This window comes from Amblyomma mixtum, chromosome 3 (assembly GCF_055824585.1).
Source record: "Amblyomma mixtum isolate Tamu chromosome 3, ASM5582458v1, whole genome shotgun sequence".
NCBI classification, from domain to species: Eukaryota; Metazoa; Arthropoda; class Arachnida; order Ixodida; family Ixodidae; genus Amblyomma; species Amblyomma mixtum.
In genome coordinates this window covers 174,315,298-174,329,520 of record NC_143014.1, presented here as the reverse complement: position 1 = coordinate 174,329,520, position 14,223 = coordinate 174,315,298, and the positions used below count along the sequence as shown (strand labels likewise).

The 14,223-nt window shown below is 50.2% G+C and overlaps 8 non-coding genes across 8 annotated transcripts; all 8 read left to right on the top strand.

The window, feature by feature from the left end:
- Positions 1-3,941: 3,941 nt before the first annotated feature.
- Positions 3,942-4,013, top strand: TRNAC-GCA (transfer RNA cysteine (anticodon GCA)). Its single transcript has one exon. It is a non-coding gene; the product is annotated as a tRNA-Cys (tRNA).
- A 76-nt stretch (positions 4,014-4,089) lies between these two features.
- Positions 4,090-4,161, top strand: TRNAC-GCA (transfer RNA cysteine (anticodon GCA)). The gene has a single exon. It is a non-coding gene; the product is annotated as a tRNA-Cys (tRNA).
- A 6,197-nt stretch (positions 4,162-10,358) lies between these two features.
- Positions 10,359-10,430, top strand: TRNAC-GCA (transfer RNA cysteine (anticodon GCA)). Its single transcript has one exon. It is a non-coding gene; the product is annotated as a tRNA-Cys (tRNA).
- A 78-nt stretch (positions 10,431-10,508) lies between these two features.
- TRNAC-GCA (transfer RNA cysteine (anticodon GCA)) lies at positions 10,509-10,580 on the top strand. Its single transcript has one exon. It is a non-coding gene; the product is annotated as a tRNA-Cys (tRNA).
- A 78-nt stretch (positions 10,581-10,658) lies between these two features.
- On the top strand, positions 10,659-10,730 carry TRNAC-GCA (transfer RNA cysteine (anticodon GCA)). The gene has a single exon. It is a non-coding gene; the product is annotated as a tRNA-Cys (tRNA).
- A 78-nt stretch (positions 10,731-10,808) lies between these two features.
- Positions 10,809-10,880, top strand: TRNAC-GCA (transfer RNA cysteine (anticodon GCA)). Its single transcript has one exon. It is a non-coding gene; the product is annotated as a tRNA-Cys (tRNA).
- A 79-nt stretch (positions 10,881-10,959) lies between these two features.
- TRNAC-GCA (transfer RNA cysteine (anticodon GCA)) lies at positions 10,960-11,031 on the top strand. Its single transcript has one exon. It is a non-coding gene; the product is annotated as a tRNA-Cys (tRNA).
- Positions 11,032-11,109: 78 nt separating this feature from the next.
- On the top strand, positions 11,110-11,181 carry TRNAC-GCA (transfer RNA cysteine (anticodon GCA)). The gene has a single exon. It is a non-coding gene; the product is annotated as a tRNA-Cys (tRNA).
- Positions 11,182-14,223: the final 3,042 nt, after the last annotated feature.

The following is a 14,223-nucleotide window of genomic DNA, read 5'->3' as shown; positions in this document are numbered from 1 at the left end:
TGCCGGACGCAAGCCTGAGGGGGCAGAACCTACTAGAAAGGAGACGGAGGCGTCGAGCGGTGAAGCGTGCCAGCGTTCCAAGAAACCGAGCCAGCGACTCTGACCGAGGAGAACCTTGGCCAGAGCGGCGCCCGCACGACCGGCGTCCCTGCCCCAGCGAAGCGGCCACACGCCCAGACCGGAACCGAAGACGACAAGGCGGAAGCCCCCAGCGTCGAAGAGCCGCCGGCAAAAACGACCCGAGGACGGCGATCGTCCATCCGGACACGATCAACTGTGTCGACGGAGAGGAGAGCCCTTGACAAGCCGCCCCCGCTGCCAGGCCTGACACCAGCACCGGATGGCTCCGGTGTCAACGATGTCGTCTAGCCAAGCGCTAGACGTGAAGGGTAAGCACCATGTTCCCGGCCTCTTTCTTCTGCATTAAAATGGCTCATGCGTTCCCCATGAAAGTCGGTACACTTAATGTCAGGGGAATGGCAAGTAAGAAGAAGCAGAGCCAGGTGTACCGCCTTTTAACTGAGCACGACATTGACGTCCTGGCAGTGCAGGAAACGAAAATTGACGGGGAAGAGGAGACCGGGAGCATGGTGAGACGTTTCATGTCTAGGTTTTTTGCAGTTGTCGCCCACGCTGTAGGAACGTCTGCGGGTTGTGTCATCTTTGTAAAGAATGTACCGGGACTTGCGGTTCAGGCATATACGGCGTGTCCTTCGGGTCGATTTGTTTTGGTTGACCTCCTGTACGACAAAACATATTGGCGCATCATTTGTGTGTACGCCCCAAATGCGGTGGATGAGAGGACAGCGTTTTTTCAACGCGTACAAAAGCACTTCAGTTGTGAGAAATGCCTGATCGTAATGGGTGACTTCAATTGCGTCCTGAGGGGCTGTGACAAAACCAGTGCAAGGGCATTTAGGGACAGAAGCACTGAAGTACTCTCAGAAATTATAGACACGTGCAACCTCGATGATGTGGCCGAATGTTTAGAAGGCGAGCGTTGTGTGAGACTCACCCATTTTCAACGGTCAAGCCATGCACGGCTAGATCGCATTTATGTGTCACCGAACGTTATTTCAAAATGCAGTAGCTACAATGTAGTACCGGTATCATTTTCGGATCTTTGTTTAGTGAAGTGTGGGATAGGGACAAAGAAACGAGGAAATCAGTTTTCTTGGGAGATGTGCAAATTAAATAATAAGCTCATTACAGACGACATCTTTAGCAGGAAAGTACACGAAGAAATCAGTAAATTAAAGCCGAGCGGGGAACTGAAAGTATGGCAGCAGTGGGAACTTTGCAAACAACAAATAAAAATAGCAGCAATCGAAAGGTCAAGTTGCATACGACAAGAGGAGAAGCGTGAGGAGGACAATTTAAGATCTTTACTAGCTAGACTTCTCGAAAGAGAAAGCGAAGAGCCTGGCAAATGGATGGATGACATTAGGAAAATAAAAAATAAGATTGAACTCTTTGACGAAGAACGCTATCGTGGCGCACTGGTGCGGGCTAGGGCGCAAGATATAGCTGATGGGGAGACACCTTCAAAACGAGCGCTAGGAATGGAAAAAACGCATGCTCAACGAAACCACATTGAACAGATTGAATGGGGCGGGGCGTTATCTGGAGAAAGCGGGCATATCCAGCTGGCATTTCTTGAATATTATCAGGCGCTGTTTGCAAAGCAAGAAGTGGATGTGAGCGCATTCAAGGAAAAGTTTCTTGGCGCTTTGCCGCGATTAGATGACGAACAGAAAGAAAGGCTGCAGCTGTCGATAACTGCGTCGGAGGTCGAGCAAGCGATAGAAAATTTGAACCTGGGAAAATCTCCTGGACCTGACGGGTTAAGCGCCGCTTTTTACAAAGCATATAAAAGCGAAATAGTGCCAGTACTGACAGCAGTTTTTAACGAAGCCTATAAAGAAAATGAATTGCCCCCGTCTTATGGTAAATCCCATACAGTGCTAATCCCTAAATCCGATGACGCAGAAAAGTTAAAGCAGGTCACAGCATATCGTCCTATCGCCCTCACAAACGTGGATTATAAAGTTTTCATGAAGATTTTAGCCTGTAGACTACAGTCAGTAATTCAGGATATAGTCGGTCCCCACCAGACGTGCGGGATCAAGGGGCGCTCTATTGTTTCCAATATTCATAAAGCGAGGTGTGTGCTGGAATGTTGTGATTACACAAATAGCTGTGTAGCCATCCTTCAGCTAGATCTTGAGAAGGCATTCGATTGTGTTTCGCACGATATCCTGTTCTGCATACTCGACCATGTGAATTTAGGGTCCATTATTTGTGAGGGAGTGGCCTTGGCGTACCGGAGCTGCACGACAAGATTAATTGTAAATAAGAGTTTGGGGGCCCCCATTAGCCTGCAGCGTTCGGTGCGCCAGGGTTGTCCCCTCAGCCCTCTTCTATTCTGCATTTACATTGAAGCGTTGTGTTTGAATATCATGGAAAGTGAAAAAATTCGAGGATTCCAGCTACAGGCAGCAGAAGTTAAGCTGCTGGCTTATGCGGATGATGTCGCGGTGTTCACAGTGAACCGGGAAGGTATAACCGAGGCCGTGGCATGCGTAAAAGAATTCACCAAGATCACCGGTAGTGAAGTGAATTGGTCAAAGTCCCTGGGGCTTTGGCACGGAGAATGGCCAACGAAGCCCGGCAATTTTGCAAACGTGTCCTGGGTGACGACCCCAGTAAAGTACTTAGGCGTTCCACTGGACGGTTATCGCGATAGCGATTCGTACTGGAAAGCACAGACGCAAGCCACGCGTGAAAAGGTGGAAAGGTGGAAAGGGCGACACCTTTCAATTTTCGCAAGGGCCACAGTGTGCAATCTGTTTTTTTATGTCTAGGCTGTGGTACGTGATGCAAGTGTTGCATTGTGCAAGGATGAACGTACAGAGACTGCACCGGATCTTTGCCGTTTTTGTGTGGGCTGCGGACTGGGAACGCTGTAGCCGGACCAATTTGTTTCGGCGGGTGAAGGATGGCGGCCTGAGTCTGGGACACTTATTTCTGCGGCAGATTGTAAGCAGATTTTGTTTTGTGCGCGATGTAAGCGATCCGTTTTTGCGCACTGTGTGCCAATTAAGGCTCGGAAATGCACTGCCGGACTTTGTTGTCACAACCGAAAGTTTCTCGGGACGTATTTTTGGTTACTTTAGAGAGGTTGTCGCGAGTGTTCGATTCCTGTCTGTTCGATTTTCGTATGAATATCTATCTTCTGTTAGCAGGAAGAAGTTGTATAAAGATTTGTGCGATGTAGTTCTTCCACAACCTATGTACAGGGCCTTATACAATGGAGGCCAGGGACGCGACGTACTTAAGCGTGTGAAGGCGATGCAGGTGCCGCCAAGTGCAAAAACTTTTTTCTTTAAATTACATACCGGAACACTACCAGTAAAGGAATTCTTGGAAAGGAAGCAGTTATTTCTACCTTGGGGATCACATTGTTTAATTTGTAAACAACCAGAAACAATAGACCACGTTTTTTTGCACTGTTGGGAGGGGGTATACTTTTGGGACATCTTGCAACGGACTTTAAAAAAGGAATTTCCGCTCGACGCTCATGGTATTCGGTACTTGCCTGTAGAGAGTGAGGATGGGACACCGTTCGACCTCATTATGCTAATGGGCCTCCATTGTATTTGGCGCTCCAGAATGGCAGGATATCATTGCGATCCTGATGCACGGCCAGCACGGATCTATTTTCGGGAGTGCATGCATAAGTATATTGAAGTTCAGAAACTTGCTCCTGAAGCTCCCGAGTGGCTCGAAAGAGTCGAGCCTTTGGTGACGCTTAAGGAGTTTTAATATGATGAAGCCACGCACCCCCGGGCGGGTAGTGTTGTTAATTATTGCTCATTGCGCTCTGTAAGTGTATTTGTGTACTGTGGTTCTTGCCGAAGTCAGGCAATAAATAAAAAAAGGGGGGTATAGCTCAGTGGTAGAGCATTCGACTGCAGATCGAGAGGTCCCCGGTTCAAACCCGGGTGCCCCCTTCGTATTTACTGTTTGTTTAATGCGGCTCTTTTTTTCTTCTTTATAGGAACGGTTCGCGTCTTCACTCACCGTCTCGGGGGCATAGCTCAGTGGTAGAGCATTCGACTGCAGATCGAGTGGTCCCCGGTTCAAACCCGGGTGCCCCCTTCGTAATTACTCTTTTTGTTTCATACGGCTCTTTTTTTCTTCTTTATAGGAACGGTTCGCGTCTTCACTCACCATCTCGGGGGTATAGTTCAGTTTCTGCTTCCGGCAGCCGAGCTGAACGGATCGCAGGGTCATGGGCTCCAGCGGAGCGGCGATAGCGGCCTTTGACGGCCGCGGAAACAGGATCGATGACTGCGGTGATATGGATTACCAGATTATTTTGCCGACACTGCCAACAGGACGTGTTGTTTTCAACACCGTTTTTCTTCACGGCGACGTGCGAGCGAGGCCGTTCCGGGTCGAGGATTTCCGTGACGCCCTGGCCGAGACCGGTACGCTCCCCTACGTGGTCGCGTTGGGGGCGTACCAAATCAACCACGTGTGGGCGGTTACCCTGCGGAACACGGAGGCAGCAAAGAAGTTGCTCGCCTTCAACGAGCTGCAAGTTAAGAAACGCCGCTGCCTCATTATCGACCCGGAAGACCAGCAGGTAAAGCTGCGGCTACACTGGATGCTTCACGGTGTGGCCGACGACGACATCCGGACGGCATTCGCGGCGTTTGGCAAAGTGACCGACGTTACGCGTGAGCGGTGGCGGATACAAGGCGTCAATGACAAGAGCTCAACGACAAGAACTGTCCTACTGAAGTTGAAGCCCGGCTTGAAAGTGGATGACCTGCCACACCAGGTACGTGTCGCCGGAGAGTTGGCTCTTGTCGTGGCGCCTGGGCGTCCAATGCAGTGCTTGCGCTGCCGTGGTACAGGCCACGTGCGGCGTGAATGCAAGGTTCCCCGCTGTACAAAATGCCGGCGGTACGGCCACGCGGATAACGAGTGTGTCCGCACTTACGCGGTGGCTACGGGCGGGGCGTCGAAAGACGACTCTGCGGAACTCCTGATGGATGTTGTCGAGGCCGAAGAATCTGCGAAAGGCATAGAGGAACCCGAAAAGCAAGCAGGATCGACGGGCTCTTCGGGACCCTCCAGCAGCGATGCCGGTCGCAAACCTGAAGGGGCAGAACCTTCTAGAAAGGAGACGGAGGCGTCGAGTGATAAAGTAAGCGTGCCAGCGCTCCAAGAAACCGAGCCAGCGACTCTGACCGAGGAGAACCTTGACCAGAGCGGCGCCCGCACGACCGGCGTCCCTGCCCCAGCGAAGCGGCCACACGCCCAGACCGGAACCGAAGGAGACAAGGCGGAAGCCCCCAGCGTCGAGGAGCCGCCGGCAAAAACGACCCAAGGACGGCGGTCGTCCATCCGGCCACGACCAAATGTGTCGACGGAGAGGAGAGCCCTTGACAAGCCGCCCCCGCAGCCAGGCCAGTTACCAGCACCGGATGGCTCCGGTGTCAATGATGTCGTCTAGCCAAGCGCTAGACGTGAAGGGTAACCACCATGTTCCCGGCCTCTTCTGCTTTAAAATGGCTCATGCGTTCCCCATGAAAGTCGGTACACTTAATGTCAGGGGACTGGCAAGTAAGAAGAAGCAGAGCCAGGTGTACCGCCTTTTAACTGAGCATGACATTGACGTCCTGGCAGTGCAGGAAACGAAAATTGACGGGGAAGAAGAGACCGGGAGCATGGTGCGACGTTTCACGTCTAGGTTTTTTGCAGTTGTCGCCCACGCTATAGGAACGTCTGCGGGTTGTGTCATCTTTGTAAAGAATGTACCGGGACTTGAGGTTCAGGCATATACGGCGTGTCCTTCGGGTCGATTTGTTTTGGTTGACTTCCTGTACGACAAGACATATTGGCGCATCATCTGTGTGTACGCCCCAAATGCGGTGGATGAGAGGACATTCTTTTTTCAAAACGTACAAAAGTACTTTAGTTGTGAGAGATCCCTGATCGTCATGGGTGACTTCAATTGCGTCCTGCGAGGCTGCGACAAAACCAGTGCAAGGGCATTTAGGGACAGAAGCACTGAAGTACTCTCAGAAATTATAGACACGTGCAACCTCGATGATGTGGCCGAATGTTTAGAAGGCGAGCGTTGTGTGAGACTCACACATTTTCAACGGTCAAGCCATGCACGGCTAGATCGCATTTATGTGTCACCGAACGTTATGTCAAAATGCAGTAGCTACAATGTAGTACCGGTTGTTAAGAGTGGACAACGTGGTCCTGGGAGCCGGGTGTGACTCATCGCAAAGCAAGGGATATGACGAGGCCTGGCGCCGGCGGCAGAAGCATAGACGACGACGGACGGGGTTGTTGCTCTCCAAATCACCGAACCTCCGAACCGATCGAAGGACGCTGTCTCCCACGGGCCTGGGAGAAATTACTGTCAGACGAGTGTCGTCGTTAGGCAAAGATGCGGCGAGAACTTGCGACAGCAGCAGCAACGCTGGAAGCAGAGATGCACATGAAGCACGGCGGAAGCAGCGGTATACGTTGGCCGAGTCGGCCTTCGGGTCACCGAACGGGATGATGCTACGCAGGGTCACGCTGAGCGAGGCTGCTAATTGAAAGACGCTGTGTCGAATGGGTCTCGTGCTTCGGCCATCCGGCGGGGGAGTTCGAGGAGGTTCAACCACGTGCGAGAGGACTGCGGGATTCTGCTTTCCCACGGAGGCAACGCACAGAAAACTTGCGGCAGTGGTCAAGGTGACGCATCTGTGTTTGATGACTGTCTTCCCCTTCTCATCCCCCAAGCTGTGAGAGAGCGAGAGAGCTTCAGCACCGCCCCGTGCCGTGGGTGGTACCGCCAGCGTCATCAATGGCCCATCCCATTGGACAACGTTATTCGAACTAAGTTCCCCAGTCAGGGATCTGGGGAACGCGAACCGTCTTTAACGGGATGTTGTTGTGTGATCGGAGCATTGCATTCGATTCGATTCTCATCTGTAAATATGTAGAATAAACCCTTCTGTACAGTTTCCTCGATAACGCAGTCCGACATCGTCATTCGGAGCCGGTACCTGCGGGGCTAAACGAGTTAGTCATCTCTAGGACCCCTCCGTCTCCAACACTGGTTCTAGCGGTGGGATAGAAGCCCCATCTTTAACACTGGTTCCAGCGGTGGGATTGTGGCCCCGTTCCTAACACGGTATCATTTTCGGATCATTGTTTAGTGCTGTGTGGGATAGGGACAAAGAAACGAGGAAATCAGTTTTCTTGGGAGATGTGGAAATTAAATAATAAGCTCATTACAGACGACATCTTTAGCAGGAAAGTAAACGAAGAAATCAGTAAATTAAAGCCGAGCGGGGAACTGAAAGTATGGCAGCAGTGGGAACTTTGCAAACAGCAAATAAAAATAGCCGCAATCGAAAGGTCAAGCTGCAAACGACAAGAGGAGAAGCGTGAGGAGGACAATTTAAGATCTTTACTAGCTAGACTTCTCGAAAAAGAAAGCGAAGAGCCTGGCAAATGTATGGATGACATTAGGAAAATAAAAAATAAGATTGAACTCTTTGACGAAGAACGCTATCGTGGCGCACTGGTGCGGGCTAGGGCGCAAGATATAGCTGTTGGGGAGACACCTTCAAAGCGAGCGCTAGGAATGGAAAAAAACGCATGCTCAACGAAACCACATTGAACAGATTGAATGGGGCGGGGCGTTATCTGGGGACAGCGGGCATATCCAGCAGGCATTTCTTGAATATTATCAGGCGCTGTTTGCAAAGCAAGAAGTGGATGTGAGCGCATTCAAGGAAAAGTTTCTTGGTGCTTTGCCGCGATTAGATGACGAACAGAAAGAAAGGCTGGAGCTGTCGATAACTGCGTCGGAGGTCGAGCAAGCGATAGGAAATCTGAACCAGGGAAAATCTCCTGGACCTGATGGGTTAAGCGCCGCTTTTTACAAAGCATATAAACACGAAATAGTGCCAGTACTGACAGCAGTTTTCAACGAAGCCTACAAAGAAAATGAATTGCCCCCGTCTTATGGTAAATCCCATACAGTGCTAATCCCTAAATCCTATGACGCAGAAAAGTTACAACAGGTCACAGCATATCGTCCTATCGCCCTCACAAACGTAGATTATAAAGTTTTCATGAAGATTTTAGCCCGTAGACTACAGTCAGTAATTCAAGATATAGTCGGTCCCCACCAGACGTGTGTGATCAAGGGACGCTCGATTGTTTCCAATATTCATAGAGCGAGGTGTGTGCTGGAATGTTGTGATAACACAAATAGCTGTGTAGCCATCCTTCAGCTAGATCTTGAGAAGGCATTTGATAGTGTTTCGCACGATATCTTGTTCTGCATACTCGACCATGTGAATGTAGGGTCCATTATTTGCGAGGGAGTGGCCTTGGCGTACCGGAGCTGCACGACAAGATTAATTGTAAATAAGAGTTTGGGGGCCCCCATTAGCCTGCAGCGTTCGGTGCGCCAGGGTTGTCCCCTCAGCCCTCTTCTATTCTGCATATACATTGAAGCGTTATGTTTGAAAATCATGGAAAGTGAAAAAATTCGAGGCTTCCAGCTACAGGCGGCAGAAGTTAAGCTGCTGGCTTATGCGGATGATGTCGCGGTGTTCACAGTAAACCGGGAAGGTGTAACCGAGGCCGTGGCATGCGTAAAAGAATTCACCAAGGTCACCGGTAGTAAAATTATTTGGTCAAAGTCCCTGGGGCTTTGGCACGGAGAATGGCCAACGAAGCCCGGCAATTTTGCAAACGTGTCCTGGGTGACGACCCCAGTAAAGTACTTAGGCGTCCCACTGGATGGTTATCGCGATAGCGATTCGTACTGGAAAGCGCAGACGCAAGCCACGCGTGAAAAGGTGGAGAGGTGGAAAGGGCGACATCTTTCAATTTTCACAAGGGCCACAGTGTGTAATCTGTTTTTTTATGTCTAGGCTGTGGTACGTGATGCAAGTGTTGCATTGTGCAAGGATGAACGTACAGAGACTGCACCGGATCTTTGCCGTTTTTGTGTGGGCTGCTGACTGGGAACGCTGCAGCCGGACCAATTTGTTTAGGCGGGTGAAGGACGGTGGCCTGAGTCTGGGACACTTATTTCTGCGGCAGATTGTAAGCAGATTTTGTTTTGTGCGCGATGTAAGCGATCCATTTTTGCGTACTGTGTGCCAATTAAGGCTCGGAAATGCACTGCCGGACTTTGTTGTCTCAAGCGAAAGTTTCTCGGGACGTATTTTTGGTTACTTTAGAGAGGTTGTCGCGAGTGTTCGATTCCTGTCTGTTCGATTTTCGTATGAATATTCATCTTCTGTTAGCAGGAAGAAGTTGTACAAGGATTTGTGCGATGTAGTTCTTCCACAACCTATGTACAGGGCCTTATACAATGGAGGCCTGGGACGCGACGTACTTAAGCGTGTGAAGGCGATGCAGGTGCCGCCAAGTGCAAAAACTTTTTTCTTTAAATTACATACCGAAACACTACCAGTAAAGGAATTCTTGGAAAGGAAGCATTTATTTCTACCTTGGGGATCACATTGTTTAATTTGTAAACAACCTGAAACAATAGACCATGTTTTTTTGCACTGTTGGGAGGGGGTATACTTCTGGGACATCTTACAAAGGACTTTAAAAAAGGAATTACCGCTGGACTCTCATGGTATTCGGTACTTGCCTGTAGAGAGTGAGGATGGGACGCCATTTGACCTTATTATGCTAATGGGCCTCCATTGCATTTGGCGCTCAAGAATGGCAGGATATCATCGCGACCCTGATGCACGGCCAGCACGGATCTATTTTCGGGAGTGCATGCATAAGTATATTGAAGTTCAGAAACTTGCTCCTGAAGCTCCCGATTGGCTCGAAAGAGTCGAGCCTTTGGTGACACTTAAAGAGTTTTAACGTGACGAAGCCACGCCCCACCAGGCGGATAGTGTTGTTAATTATTGCTCATTGTTCTCTGTAAGTGTATTTGTGTACTGTGGTTCTTGCCGAAGTCAGGCAATGAAGAAAAAAAAAATAGCTCAGTGGTAGAGCATTCGACTGCAGATCGAGAGGTCCCCGGTTCAAACCCGGGTGCCCCCTTCGTAATTACTCTTTTGTTCCATACTTCTTTGGAGGAGAAATTCTAGAGGCCCGTGTACTGTACGATGTCAGTGCACGTTAAAGAACCCCAGGTGGTCGAAATTTCCGGAGCCCTTCACTACTGCGTCTCTCATAGCCTTAGTCGCTTTGGGACGTTAAACCCCATAAACCATAAACCTCTTTTGTTTCATACGGCTCTTTTTTTCTTCTTTATAGGAACGGTTCGCGTCTCCGCTCACCATCTCGGGGGTATAGCTCAGTGGTAGAGCATTCGACTGCAGATCGAGAGGTCCCCGGTTCAAACCCGGGTGCCCCCTTCGTAATTACTGTTTTTGTTTCATACGGCTCTTTTTTTCTTCTTTATAGGAACGGTTCGCGTCTTCAGTCACCATCTCGGGGGTATAGCTCAGTGGTAGAGCATTCGACTGCAGATCGAGAGGTCCCCGGTTCAAACCCGGGTGCCCCCTTCGTAATTACTCTTTTTGTTTCATACGGCTCTTTTTTTCTTCTTTATAGGAACGGTTCGCGTCTTCACTCACCATCTCGGGGGTATAGCTCAGTGGTAGAGCATTCGACTGCAGATCGAGAGGTCCCCGGTTCAAACCCGGGTGCCCCCTTCGTAATTACTGTTTTTGTTTCATACGGCTCTTTTTTTCTTCTTTATAGGAACGGTTCGCGTCTCCGCTCACCATCTCGGGGGTATAGCTCAGTGGTAGAGCATTCGACTGCAGATCGAGAGGTCCCCGGTTCAAACCCGGGTGCCCCCTTCGTAATTACTGTTTTTGTTTCATACGGCTCTTTTTTTTCTTCTTTATAGGAACGGTTCGCGTCTCCGCTCACCATCTCGGGGGTATAGCTCAGTGGTAGAGCATTCGACTGCAGATCGAGAGGTCCCCGGTTCAAACCCGGGTGCCCCCTTCGTAATTACTGTTTTTGTTTCATACGGCTCTTTTTTTCTTCTTTATAGGAACGGTTCGCGTCTCCGCTCACCATCTCGGGGGTATAGCTCAGTGGTAGAGCATTCGACTGCAGATCGAGAGGTCCCCGGTTCAAACCCGGGTGCCCCCTTCGTAATTACTGTTTTTGTTTCATACGGCTCTTTTTTTCTTCTTTATAGGAACGGTTCGCGTCTTCAGTCACCATCTCGGGGGTATAGCTCAGTGGTCGTGGCGTAGGATTCCACTTCCGGCTTCCGTGGGAGACGGTCGTGTGATGGGAAGCTCTGAGCGCGCTTCGTTATCGGTCATGTCTGGCCGAGGTTTCGGTGAGCGACGCCCACCAGTGGGCTATCGCTTAGTTTTGCCTACGCTGCCTTCGGGAGACGCAATGAAGACAGCGGTTTTCCTTCACTGCGATATTGCCGGGCGGCCTTATCGCATACAGGATTTTCGTGAGCCTTTGGAAACTGCCGGTGTTCTACCTTTCGTGGCTGGCATTGGGCCCTTTCAAATGTCGCATGTGTGGATGTTGAAGCTGAAAACTTCGGAAGCGAAGGAACGACTGCTGACAGAAGGAGCACTTGAAGTGAAAAAACGCTATTGTGCGGTCATAGACCCCAACAAACGTGAGTTGGCCTTCAGGGTGCACTGGGTGCCCTTCTACGTGCCGAATGATTCTGTGCAGAAGGCTTTTGAAGAATTTGGAGAGGTGACAGACGTCAACCGCGAGCAGTGGAACAGTCCCGGTTTCGAAGACGTCGAATCGACCACCCGTCTGGTGCGTATGGTTCTGAAGGAGGGGCTCTCTATCGATGATTTGCCCCACATGCTCAAGTTCTACGGAGGACAAGTGTTGGTGGTGGTGCCTGGACGGCCACCAATATGCCTACGGTGCAAAAGGACGGGACATATTCGACGCGACTGCCGCACGCCAAGATGCAGTTTGTGTCACGCCTTCGGACACGAACGGGAAGGGTGCGTTCGCACGTATGCGCGTGTGGCCACGGGTACTGCTCCGCCGCAAGACGACGGCAACGAGCTGCTCATGGACCAGGAGGAACTGGAGAACGCCGGAGCCCCGCCCCCTTCAGGACTCAGCGACGGCCCTGCTTCCCAGCAGCCGGAGCTGCCCGCTGGCGACGAGAAGTCACAAGGTGACCCCGCTGCAGAAACGACTGGCAAGAAGGCGGATGCTGCTGCGGCGCCAGAAGAGCCAACGAGGGAGAGCACTTCAGGCGACCACGACTCCGAGGCGCCGATGGATGCGACAGTCGCTTCCATTAAGCGACCTCGTGACTACGAAAAGGCACCGGCTACGGAACGAGAACTGCGTCGGCTAGAAAGGCATTGGAGAGGGGAGGGAGCCAAGAAAGGCAAGTTAGCCTTGTCGCGGTCCTCGTCGCTAACTCGCGACGAGAGGCCGAAGCAGTGAGCCTTAGTCACTGTTGTTTGTTTGCTGTGTGCACGCTATGGCTTATTTGAAGAAACCGCTAAAAGTTGGCACTCTGAACGTACGAGGGCTTGCCTCGAAGCGTAAGCAAGTGCAGTTGAACCGACTGTTCGGGGAGTTAGATCTAGATATCGCGGCTATTCAAGAAACAAAAGTTGAGGATGAGCAGCAAACAGATAACATGGTGCTTGGTTTTCGTTCGCATTTCAATGTTTGTGTAAGCCATGCGGCTGGTTTGTCGGCGGGATGCTGTCTTTTCCTGAGGAAAAACATAGGCATAGTAGAAGAACAAATAATAACTTGTGCAAGGGGGCGGTTTATCGTGTGTGACTTCACATATGAAACATTCGCGGTGAGGGTTGTTGTCCTGTATGCTCCCACGATACAAAAAGAACGGCGCGGTTTTTTTGAACAGTTAGCCTCGTTCCTTGATTGCAGTCGAGTGCTCATACTATTGGGAGTCTTCAATTGCGTTTTGGACCCTAAAGATCGTTCAAATGTAAAGGATGTAAAAGAACCGAGTGTTGATTTCTTGAAGAGTGTCCTCAACGAGTGCAGCTTGGAGGATGTAATAGGTCTGGCGAAGAGTCAGAATCACGTGCATTTTACGCATTTTCAAGGTAGCAGCCACGCACGACTGGACAGAATATATGTGTCGCCGGAGTTTTCACCTTCCTGTGAGCAGTATGAAGTGAAGCAAGTGTCATTTAGTGACCACTGCCTAGTTACGGTAACTTTGGGAGGAAGGAAGCAGCGTAAAGCAAAAATGAACTGGGATATGTGGAAACTAAACTCAAGGCTTATAGAAGACGACATATTTTTAAGAAAAGTTAAGGAAATCATGGATATGTTTAATAACGGTGAAACAGGATGTATTGAATCTTGGGAACACTTTAAGCAGGAGGTGAAAATCTATGCTATTGAGCGTTCAACCATAAGAAAATATGAGGAAAGAAAAGAAGAAAAGCAACTGCGTGAACTTTTGACGAATTTAGGGCGCGAAGAGGAAAAAACGCCGGGCATGTTCATGTATGACCTAAAAGGCGTCAAAGTTAGGCTAGAAGCTTTAGATGCTCAGAAGTACAGAGGGGCAGCGAGAAGAGCACGCAGGGAAAAATGGCTTACTGGTGAAATGCCAACAAAACGCACGCTTTCAGATGTAAAGCGATACGCGCGGTCAAACGAGATATCAGTTAACGAATACAAAGGACAAATCCTCAGTGAACAAAGTGGGATTTCGAGTGCATTCGTGGAACAGTACCGTGAACTGTTTGCACGCAAAGCACCAAGTGAAGAAGGTTGATTTGATTTGATTTATGGGGTTTAACGTCCCAAAGCGACTAAGGCTATGAGAGACGCCGTTGTGGAGGGCTCCGGAAATTTCGACCACCTGGGGTTCTTTAAGGTGCACTGACATCGCACAGTACACGGGCCTCTAGAATTTCTCCTCCAAAGAAATTCCAGCCGCCGAGGCCGGGATCGAACCCGCGTCTTTTGGGTCAGCAGCCGGGCACCATAGCCACTGCGCCACCGCGGCGGCCCAAGTGAAGAAGGGTTCCGGGAAAACTTTTTGCCACTTATGCCAATATTAGGCAGTGAGATTACTGAAGAACTAGAGAACGAAATAAGTATTAAGGAAATAGAGACAGCAATTGATGAATTGAATGCCGGAAAGTCGCCGGGACCTGACGGTTTGACTGCGGCCTTTTATAAGAGCTTTAA